The following is a 12,113-nucleotide window of genomic DNA, read 5'->3' as shown; positions in this document are numbered from 1 at the left end:
ATTGCCTATATATATATTCAAAATGTATATTGACAATGATTCCCCCGTAGTTGTATATGGAGACTCCGTTATTCTAATCTGATATTATTTCAATAATTGCATCGTGTGAGAAATGGACCCTAAAGAGTAGCCTATCATATTAAATACGGGCTATCATTTTAAGTGAATATTTAAATTGTATATAATGTAATGAATTTGGTGTAGCCTATTTCATTGTATTTATTAACAATTGCATGTAGCCATAGCCTGCACCAAATATCCAGCCTTCTTAACATATCAATATATTATAGACTATCTAACCTAAAACCAATGTATGGACATCTTTGCCTACTGGCTGATATTTCTAGGGTAAATGGTGTTGTGTGGTGTCCTTTCCATCCCAGAAAGATTAATGCGTCGTAATCCGCTACACAAGGGTGGATTAGCAGCACCAGATTTGCGTTCGAAATCAGGCAGAAATATCTAGCAAATGAATTTTTTGGAACAAACATATTTTATCCAATAAGCATATTCTTACATTTGTTAAGAATATATAATTCAGGTCGAGGATGTATACTTTTTCATTTAAGAAAAGTATTGAAACATTCTGGCCATTTATTTATGCACACATTCTGGCATTGTATCATATCAACATGAAACAAAATATGCACTGTGAGATAAAGAAAATATGTATCCTACCCCTAACCAATTCATTGGATTTTCCAAATGATTATGCGTCGTACTGCGCATGATATTATGCCTTTAGTCTATAGGCTATATCAATGTTGTATGATAGGCTCCGGAAAATTCAAGTAGTGTGATCAGATAAAACAAATTAAATGATAGCGAATCAGAATGTAGAGGAACAACATAATAAATCAGACTATTTATTTTATCATCTAGGATAGTGATATTTCTATTAATGTGCAATTTCACGTACACTACATGACTAAAAGCTTTCCACTGCATGTAGGAATATTGCTGCGGGGACATTTCCATTCAGCCACAAGAGCATTAGTATGGTTGGGCACTGATGTTGGGCAATAAGACCTGGCTCTCAGAGCGTTCCAATTCATCCCAAACAATTTAGATGGGGTTGAGGTTAGGGCTCTGTGCAGGCCAGTCAAGTTCTTCCACACCAATCTCGACAAACCATTTCTGTATGGACTTTGCTTTGGGCCTTCCCCAAACTGTTGCCACAAAGTTGGAAGCACAGAATCATATAGAATGTCATTGTATGCTGTCACATTAAGATTTCCTTTCACTGGAACTAAAGGACCTAGCCCAAACCACGAAAAACAGCCCCAGACCATTATTTATCCTCCGCCAAACTTTACAGTTGGCACTATGCATTGGGGCAGGTAGCGTTCTCCTGGCATTGCCAAACACAGATTTGTCTATCATACTTCCAGATGGTGAAGCATGATTCATCACTCCAGAGAACACGTTTCCACTGCTCCAGAGTCCAATGGTAACGACCTTTTCACCACTCCAGTTGATGCTTGGCATTGCACACGGTGATCTTAGGCTTGTGTGTGGCTGCTTGGCCATGGAGACCCATTTCATGAAGCTCCCGATGAACAGTTGTGCTGATGTTGCTTCCAGAGGCAGTTTGGAACTCGGTAGTGAGTGTTGCAACCGAGGACAGACTAGTTTCACACGCTACACCCTTCAGCACACTGAGGTCCTGTTCTGTGAACTTGTGTGGCCTACCACTTTGTGGCTGAGCCAATGTTGCTCCTAAATTTTCCACTTCACAATAACAACACTTACAGTTGACCGGGGCTATTCTAGCAGGGCAGAAATTTGACTAACTGACTTGTTGGAAAAGTGGCATCCTAGGCTTATAGGCGGCAGGTAGCCTAGTGGTTACAACGTTGGGCCAGTGGAATAGACTTTGAATAGAAGTCTGTGCCCAGTGGGTTGCCTTGACTTTGCCAAAATTCCTATAAGCCTACTATTCTACAGGTTAATGTTATTTATTTGATTATTCTTATTACTGAAGGTCTACCAAGGAGAATATGTGATCGACAAAGTGCAGACTGTAACACCAATTTGCTCGAGGAATCAACTTCAGATTTCGAATGATCATCAAAAAACTGATGTCCATCATTAACAAGTGTACATGTTGAGGGCCCGCATTATTTATTCAGTTGGCCGCTATCGCATAGCCTAAACCCTGAAAAGGAGACGCCATGCCACACGAGCGGCGGTACATCCAATACCTTTCCTGGCAGGTGGGAGAGTAGGCTGAACCCAAAACGTAATCTGGAATGGCATGGCACAGTGGGGCAGAGCGAAATTAGAATTTTAAATATTTATTGGGCTACTCTTTCTTCTATACTGTGCCTCGTGCACAGATGACTCACAGCTCGAATTTCCACTGTTCCAGGTGGAAACCAAGTATGCGACTTGGAGAGGTTTAGGCCGCGCTCAGGTTCACCGCTGACTACTACGACAATGTGTAACCAAGGATAGATTTCACTGTCGCTATTCTTTTTGAAAGGGAGGTAACCAGATCGGCCATATAGTGCTACTGAAGCCGTTTGGATTACTTCAAAATATTAGGTCGTTTTTTCCCACTGCGATATCTGTCCAATTATCAACAGCAGGTAAATGGACTCTGGTTAGCTCTCAGAGAGGAGTATGGGTAGAATTCACCTGCATATATTAGAAATCCAAAGCTCAAGAATGCCAAACCTAGTTTAGCCTAGAAGAGCGACCTTGGCCTAGTGGTGAGGCGCTCAGCTGCGTAAAACCGCACCGCGTGGCTGTCGGTTCACCGGTTTGTGCGTTATGGACGATGCGTTATGGACGAATCGAGTAACGTCTTCGCCGGAGAGTTGACTGTCAACCACTTGGACTCTCTGCACGTCATGGTCCTCACTCTTCAGGTTGTATAAGATCATGATTGTGCTGAAATAATAGTATAGCAGAAAGGGGATGTCGTCGGCGGACAATTGGCAACATTTCATTCACTTTAGTCTTACATGCATCCAACAAGCACATGATGATTTATTTGGCAATTATCTCAACTGTTTGGTAAATTACAATACACATATTGGTAGACTGAAGTAGTGTAAGCCTACTGTCATCCTTAACATGATGGGTAATAGGGACAGACGTATACCGCATTGTGACAGCTTGTTCATATGAAATGCTGCTTTTTAGTTCTTCTTGATAATTATTGGCCATCTGGACGCGGTCATTTGATCCTCCTGCATCAATTTAACCCAAGAACTGCAGGCTCAACAGTATTCCAGCCGACTAAACCTAATCCTTGAGTGGGGGCTGGGAAGATGCAGCCATTTTCTCTGTATCACAGGCCTATGGCTTAATATCAGAAAATGCAGCATAGCTAGACCTATTCTACAGTTAGAAAAATCATATGATTCAATTAAAATAAAAACTCTAATATGCAATGCCTGATGTTGTGGGTAGCTAAAAAGTAGTGCACTAACTATTTATATTAATTTAGTTTATGCGTTGTACCATATGTAGAGATTGTCGGTAAAACAGATAAAAAAGGCTGCGTGAAATGCGCAATGGCAATTGGATAGGCTTTGCCTGCCATACATCCATAAATAACTAATTATAATCATCAGAGGTAATATCAAATAGCCCTTTCTAAATGTTAAAAAATAAATACAATACAGTACAGTCCGTCGATCCGTTATACTCCCTCCCCCCCCTCTCCCTTTCCTTTCCACCCTAGACAGAGCCTCTTTTGTCTGCTGGGCACCGCAGGTAAACACCTGTCTAACTTTATCCAGACAGACACAACCAGGACTGTCTTGCGTACATGTTCGTTGCAAAAAATAACTTACTATTATGTTTAGATGTTATATAACATGTATCACGTTGTATCATTGTCCTCCATAAAACAATGGTCAAATAACCCACAGCAGGATTTTGCTGAACGAATTTCGGTTAACTTCTATTTCATTTGTAATATGTGTATATGAGGTCAAAAGACTTGCTAGAAATAGCAATTAAAAGGCATTAAAATAGAAAAGTATTATTTCTAATGGTTAAAACGTAGGTCTCTCTCCAATGTAGTCCCAAAACCATCAGAGCACCATAGATACAGAATCATAGAGAGACTCTTGTTAAATCAAGCAATAGCCTAAAGAGGGGCTGGACCAAATTATTCTCCATTAAATAATTTAATCCAGGGAGCAACCAATCCTCATCTGCTCAGGCTGCAATAGTCCTCCAGCCAAAATCGAAGCACTTTTAATGTTGCCTTGCCTCCCGCGAGCTCCACCTTAAAAGAAAAAAAAGCACTTGAGCCAGTGACATCGCAGAATACGAGAGACAGAGGCGGGTTTGGATTATTCCTTTGGTACGATAGTAAGATGCTTACAAACTAATTATCTTTTCCATTGGCAAATCCTTGCTCTCACAGCCCAAACAAGGAGCAACGGCTTGTGGGCAGAAGTAGAGCCTTTGCAGCATGCGGCAGGATAGAAGGCAGGATAGAAGGCAGGAAACGAGGCAACAGGAGAATCGCGCACCTGGAGTCGACAAAACGCCGCGGGTTGAGCCTCTCTCGCAGGTAAAGAAAGGTTGGGAAAAACAGGCGAATCGGGCTTGGAATTGACATTTGATACTCAGGAAGTTAACGACGCCGCTTGGATTTCTTTGTTTCATTGTAATTCTACAGTTTTGCTGAGGTCTAGTGAGCTTCGAACGACGTTTTATTTTGTCGAAAATAGCTTTATGTTTTAAAAAGCGTTGGCTAGTGAAATGTTGATTTGAATATGTTCTGCTAAAAGTGGTGAGCTCTGAAAAAAAGTAAAGGGGACCTGAATTAAGTGTTTATTTTTTTCCCCCAGTTTTTAGAATAAGTCTAGTCTTAGGTTAGGTTAATTTTTTATTCGATTTGCTAATGCACGTTTCGTCGCGCATCGAGAACAGGTAGGCTGATTATTTTTTGAGAATAGTTTTATATAGGCTAATAATTCGATTTGGTAAAACATCGGTCTTAAAAAAAAAAATGATGACTGTATTTTCCTTTAAAAATGTCTTTATTTTGTTGGAGAGACATTTCATCTGGCAACATTATATTTCTGTGATCCGTTAGCCTATTCCAAGATAAAGCAATTCGGACATGCTTCAGCAAACTAGAACAATTATTAGCCTATAAATTAGGCTAGACTAAAAAATACATCCAGTAAAATATATAAACCATGTGTAGCCTAACATTTAATTTTCTTATTTTGTTACAATAAAAGATTTCGAACAATATTTTCCTTGAAGGTTGTGGCCTAGCTATTACATCGTAATGAGCAATATCGTTCATTAAAATGTCTTAGGGAAATGATTTGCATCCTGCCACAGGCTGGGGGTGAAATTAGAGCAGGTGTAGGCTAATTAGTGTATTTTGAGCCATTACACTTGTTTATACAGTAGTTTACACGTTTTGTATATGGTATGGACCTTAACTGCAACAACTAGTTTCATATGTCTGTATTTCATTTAGTCTAACTGTAGTGTGGAATATTTCTGGAATTGTATTTCGGCTACAATCATTTGTATATGGAAAAATGTAACGAAATCCCCCATATAGCCTAGGCTACAATATGATGATCTTAAAATGAAATAATTTACATTTTCGTTTGTTTTATTTATGTGCCATATAATGCTGCACATTTATATATATATATTATTAATTCAGATTTTATTTCCCATTTTTACAGTCTTGTTTTTTCATAAACTGGTAATCACACTTGTCAACTAATTCATCAACCCTATCGTGCCCTCAGAGAGAGACCATAGCAACATCGCGCCAAATCTCTCCTAAAATAACCGAAGTTGGAGGACTTGCAGACTCCGTAATCAGACAAATGCGATTAGACGAAAAGGCTTTGCAACTGTCATTGGGGTTAAATGAACGATGGGTGTCCAGAATACACCATGGTAGAGACGGGCACGCAATACACAGCACCTTTAGTTGGCATTGAGTACTGAGTAGGCTAAGGATTGTTTTGTCTCTGTACTCAAAATAGCTTAATTCATAGATAGGCCTAGGCTACATAATACATGTGGATCAGTTTACTCATTCAATTGTTAATTGTTTAAAAATGTCTATGTTTAAACCAGGTTTAAACATGTCTCAAATTAATGAAACTCAATCTCTAACCAAAATGTCATTTATTTTCTGTGTCATAATTTGAACTAATCTTATTGAAGTGATTGAAACCTCATCTTCATTCACATAAAACACGTTGTGAATGACTTGTTTACCATACTATATTTCATTTCAAATCTCTCTGTTTTTTCATAGAATCTTCTGCATTTTATATTCGTTTTTTAATTATTTTCGTCCATTGGATGAATATAGAATTTCAAACGGCTTTTAGATAAGCAATAGGGGAGGGAAGAAATACCATATGTACACAGAAATTAGGCTCTTTAATCAGATGAAAAAACTGAAGACAGGTCAATCTGACTGGATGCAGGGCTTTTTCAACTTGGGCTTTTTAGTGCTATTGATTTCTCCAGGAAATGGCAACAGGAGTCCTGCTCTGGGAGCCATTTGGGTGTCTGAGAAATCACTTAGAACATGGGTTGAGAGCTGGAATCAATGTGGGTCTCCTCCACTGCAGGGCCCATGGTGAGGGAGCTAATGGCTGAGTGTGGGGCCCATCGGGGTGGAGCAGAGCAGAGCAGGGCAGATTTTAGGATGGAACATCACACTCACAGACAGATGGTAGGGAAATATTAAGCTGTAAACGAGAAATAGACAGGCTAGATGACTCGTAAGGGAGAACTTGGTTTATGTCCTATGGAGGAATATAGGTTTGTTTGATGGGAGTTATTTTATGCGTGGGCTCTTCTTGGAACCAAAAAGGGTTCTCCTATGGGGACAGCTGAAGAACATGTTTGGAACCGTTTTTTCTAAGAGTGTATAGCCTATAGCCTTTGGATTGGATAGAGGACACTGCAGTTATGATGTCAAACTGCTGCACTTTCCCTGCAACGCCTAGTGTAAAGGCAGGCTGGCGGCCATTTTCTGTTTCGAACAGGGACTGTGTTGCATAGCCCAGAAACCCATGGGTGACCGTGAGACCCATTGACTGGCTGTCAACACACACAGACCATTGTCTCTGTTGTGGACAGAGGGCACTGCAGCATCCTGAGCTTGGCGGCACACTCACCATAAAGGACTATGCTCATTGACTCATAAAGGAATCTATGCATGATAACATTATGCTGGAGGTTTTCTCTTTATAAATAGATTACCGCTGCAATATGTATGTTGTTTGTCTGTGCTTTATAGTCAAGGGAAATGTGTTAATGTGCTGGTATCATAGAACAGTAGGCTATTTAGAAATAAGGGCCTCTTTGGCACAATGGAAAGGGAAAGGGGGATACCTAGTCAGTTGTACAACTGAATGCATTCAACTGAAATGTGTCTTCTGCATTTAACCCAACCCCTCTGAATCAGAGAGGTGCGGGGGGCTGCCATAATCGACATCCACGTCTTCGGCGCCCGGGGAACAGTGGGTTAACTGCCTTGTTCAGGGGCAGAACGACAGATTTCTACCTTGTCAGCTCGGGGATTCGATCCAGCAATGCAGGATGTTAGGGAGTCAGGGACAACGTCTGTTTTCTGGATCTTTCCATTGCAGTCATGTGTCTCTAGTGTAAAAGCTGGTGCAACAACAACCTTGATGAAAACAGTTGCAATTTGGCAGGGCACAATAGCTCCCGTGGATGTCATCCACAATATTGTTTGATCTGTGAAGATTAAATGATGGAAATATTTTAGCTGCTGGGCAGAACAGTCAGTTCCTAAAAGAGGCCTGTAAGCCTCTATGGATGGTACATTTGCCTTCTCTCTGGTCTGCCTGTGCAAAGACCCTAATGTGTCAATGTATCAATGGGTAATCAGTTTGCCAGGCCAGTATAGCCAATTATGATGTCAATTCGAGGGCGTCATACCGGACGATATCAGCATTTCTCTGACAGAAGAGAGTAGGGGAACAGAGGTAGGTGTAAAGAGATCACCTAGCAACCAAGGGTCCTCAGGACCACTGCTATCACAACCAGGGTCGTGTTCATTAGGGCACGTGGTGCTAGGTAGTCCCTCCCTTTTTCAGTACATTTTCTTCCATTTTGTGCTTAATGAGCATGACCCACCCTTAAATTAGAGGAAAAAAGGCTTATGGGTAAATGTTGGATGCTTCTAAGACGGGCTCTTTCTCAATGAGTCTCCATGCAGACGGTAAATGTCTAGATCCGGGCGGAAGACTTCAGGTTACTTCAGGGTTTGGTGCTACTGCAATGCTATTTGGATAACCGAATGCTGGGCCATTGACACCCTTTGGAAGGTTAGAATGGTGGTTAGTGTGAGAGGATGACTGGCATATTCTGTGTCCTTATTAATAGTTTTATGTTGTGCCATCTTTTTCATTTGAGGTGTTATTAAGTGAAGATGGTGTAATAAGCAATTCTGAAGGTCGTTCCCACTGGGCACAGATGTCATCAGTTCAGTGTCTAGTTTTGATTTACATTTGGTTGAGATGTCAACTAACGTGAATTCAACGTGAAGTCAACATAAACATTTACCATGTCATTGGATTTAGGTTAAAAGTTGGGTTAAAAAAAGACCAAATCCCCTTACTTTGAAGACCAATCAGTTTTCCATGTTGATTCAACTTCATCACATTACATTTTGTGGTTGAAATGACGTGGAAACAATGTTGATTCAACCAGTTTTTGCCCAGTGGGTTTTGTGTTTCTGTATCCGGTGGTTGTATAATGAGGCCTTGTTATATCAATGTGTTATAACAGCGTAATATTTATTTACATTTTTTTAATGCTAAGGATATTAAGATCCCAAAACAAATCCCAGACATCTAATAAAGATGGGTGAATACTGATGTTGAACAGCCTTTTACAACATTTACAAGATGACTAGCTTTGGCCAAGGACCATCTGGCATCTTAACCAAAGGGTTGGGGTAATCTCGTAGTCCTCTTCATACGTTGTGTAAAAGTACTGCATATCTTCCAGCTAAATTGAAAATATTCAAACTAAAGATGCCGGTTTTGTAACAAATGATTGGCACAAGAAATGCCCTGTTTTCAAACTTACAACTCAAGTGAATGAAGTGTGCAGTAACATCTTGGAAACAGTGAGATTAATGTTATGAATGGATTACACATTATTACACATTTACCTCTTCAGTGCCCTAAATGTAGTGACTGTGTGATCACTCGCTCTATTGCTTGCACACATTGCCAGAATTGCCAATATTACACAGCCTTTCCCAGAAATCCAAAGATGGCAGCTCAGGGCGATTAGCGGGGAGGAATTAGTCGTGGCGGTCTACTATCTGAGGAAGTGGACTTACGGTCAGTCTCACATCTCCAAGGCATGCTGACCATCGATTTATTTCCTCGAACGCCATTCCATCCACTGCAGCAGTGCCTCTTTGGCTAAGCTGCGTCACTCCATTCAGGTGGGAAAACAGAGAGTTTTGGAATGTTGCCACCTTTCTCTCACTCTGTTTACATCTCTCTTTCTACAGTCTACTCTCACCTGTCTCCCTCCCTCCCTCCTCACATTTTCTCTCTGTCTCTCTTCAGTGTTCATCTTCTTCCCTCTCTCCCTCTCCTGTGGTCTCTCGTTTCTTGCAGAGTTTGGCTTTACAGGGCTGACTGTCTGGCTGACTGTCTGGCTGACTGACTGGCTGACTGTCTGGCTGGTTCTCTTATACGTGTTGGGGTGATGATGACTCCTGTTCTGTGTATGGCACTGGTAGAATTCACTGTGAAAGCACACTATCAGTGAATTACCATAGGGCCATAAACAGAGCAGAGAAAGAACCACTGGATGACGCCCGTCCATTCCTAGAGCTAACTAAACCCTCCCTTGTCTTCTTCTGCTTGGGGTGAATGTGATGTCTCTGTTTCGGGTGGTATGAGTAATGCTATGGATCTTTGATCGGGTACCTTTGGGCCTTTGGGATCTTTGTGGGTCGATCGAGCTTTGGTGTGTCCCTCACGACAACCGCATCGACTTGCATTGGGACGTCTCCGCCTCTGCTTTTCTTCTTCGCCCATTTTGGCACTAGCACATTTTTGCTTCTGTATATATGCTTTGAGCAATCATGTGTAGTGCCAATATAGGACAAGATAGATTGACGTCGTTTTTTGGGGGGGGAATTCAACATTCACTGTGTATTAATACTACCTTGTCTTGTCTCCTGCATTGACAGTTGTAGGACTTTGACTTGATTGATCCTCTGTCTTCTTGCTCTGCAGTCCTGTGTAGATCATTTTCTATTCTCAGTACAATGGAATCTGAGCCTCATTATCTGAATGGATCAACAGAAAATTCAATAGACCAATGGACCACTTTTAAAATATATTCTGCTGACTGCAAGTGTGTGGGAGTCTCGCATGCCATCCCCTCTGAAACCATTCCTTTTAGCATTGACAATGATGAAGATGAAAGTCAAGGGTTTTTATTGCCTAAACTCAGAAAGATGTATTGAATATAATAGCAGAGTGGAATGTTGCATGAAAGCAGATAGGAGCAGATTGATTCATTGCCTGTACCTTCTTCCCCCTGTCATAGCCGTGGTTTTAGAGACAATGCTAGACGCAACCTTAATAAACCATCCATGTCCCATCCATCGGAGGTACTGGTTCGCTATTCAGACGGACAGGCCTGGATCAGCCAGGCAGCTCTCTGGCGGTGTTTGGCAATGGTAGAACTCACACTGGTGAGGTAGCTGGATCCGGTGGTTCTAGACTTGCCAACTACTGCTCCAGAGCTTCAGCTCAGCCCATCGAGACCAGTGAAGACATCAAGGCACTCTCTACGGTGTAACTCTTCAATGTTCCTATAACGTATCTCAACATTCTCCAAATGAAGACACCTTCTGGATGGCTAGGATAGGGATAGCTTCCTCCCTGAGTGAGTGGCTGTTGGTGGTGAAGGGTGGGGTGAGTCTTCTGTATTCCTCCCCTCCACACCCCAGTCTCACAGCTCCATTGAACCAACCTTACAGGCAAGTCTCAGAGCTCCATTGAACCAACCATACAGGCAACAGTTTCAGAGCTCCATTGAACCAAACATACAGGCAACAGTCTCAGAGCTCCATTGAACCAACCATACAGGCAACAGTCTCAGAGCTCCATTGAACCAACCATACAGGCAACAGTCTCAGAGCTCCATTGAACCAACCCTACAGACAACAGTCTCAGAGCTCCATTGAACCAACCGTACAGGCAACAGTCTCAGAGCTCCATTGAACCAACCATACAGGCAACAGTCTCAGAGCTCCATTGAACCAACCGTACAGGCAACAGTCTCAGAGCTCCATTGAACCAACCTTACAGACAACAGTCTCAGAGCTCCATTGAACCAACCGTACAGACAACAGTCTCAGAGCTCCATTGAACCAACCATACAGGTAACAGTCTCAGAGCTCCATTGAACCAACCGTACAGACAACAGTCTCAGAGCTCCATTGAACCAACCATACAGACAACAGTCTCAGAGCTCCATTGAACCAACCATACAGGCAACAGTCTCAGAGCTCCATTGAACCAACCATACAGGCAACAGTCTCAGAGCTCCATTGAACCAACCATACAGGCAACAGTCTCAGAGCTCCATTGAACCAACCATACAGGTAACAGTCTCAGAGCTCCATTGAACCAACCTTACAGGCAACAGTCTCAGAGCTCCATTGAACCAACCTTACAGGCAACAGTCTCAGAGCTCCATTGAACCAACCATACAGACAACAGTCTCAGAGCTCCATTGAACCAACCATACAGGTAACAGTCTCAGAGCTCCATTGAACCAACCATACAGGCAACAGTCTCAGAGCTCCATTGAACCAACCTTACAGGCAACAGTCTCAGAGCTCCATTGAACCAACCATACAGGTAACAGTCTCAGAGCTCCATTGAACCAACCATACAGGCAACAGTCTCAGAGGAAAAGAGGGTTTGTGTTCCAACTACAGGAATATCAGTCAGGAAATGTGACAAGATCTGGTCTCTCTTCCATTGGACCTGACTGTATATGTAATGTACCCAGACTTTTCTTGAGAAGTTATGCTAGTAAAACATAGCTTTTGAATGTTATTTGTCATGCCTGCTGGT

The sequence above is a fragment of the Salmo salar genome, chromosome ssa17 (genome assembly GCF_905237065.1).
Source record: "Salmo salar chromosome ssa17, Ssal_v3.1, whole genome shotgun sequence".
NCBI classification, from domain to species: Eukaryota; Metazoa; Chordata; class Actinopteri; order Salmoniformes; family Salmonidae; genus Salmo; species Salmo salar.
The sequence above is the reverse complement of the archived record's forward strand: the minus strand, read 5'-3'. Positions refer to the sequence as shown.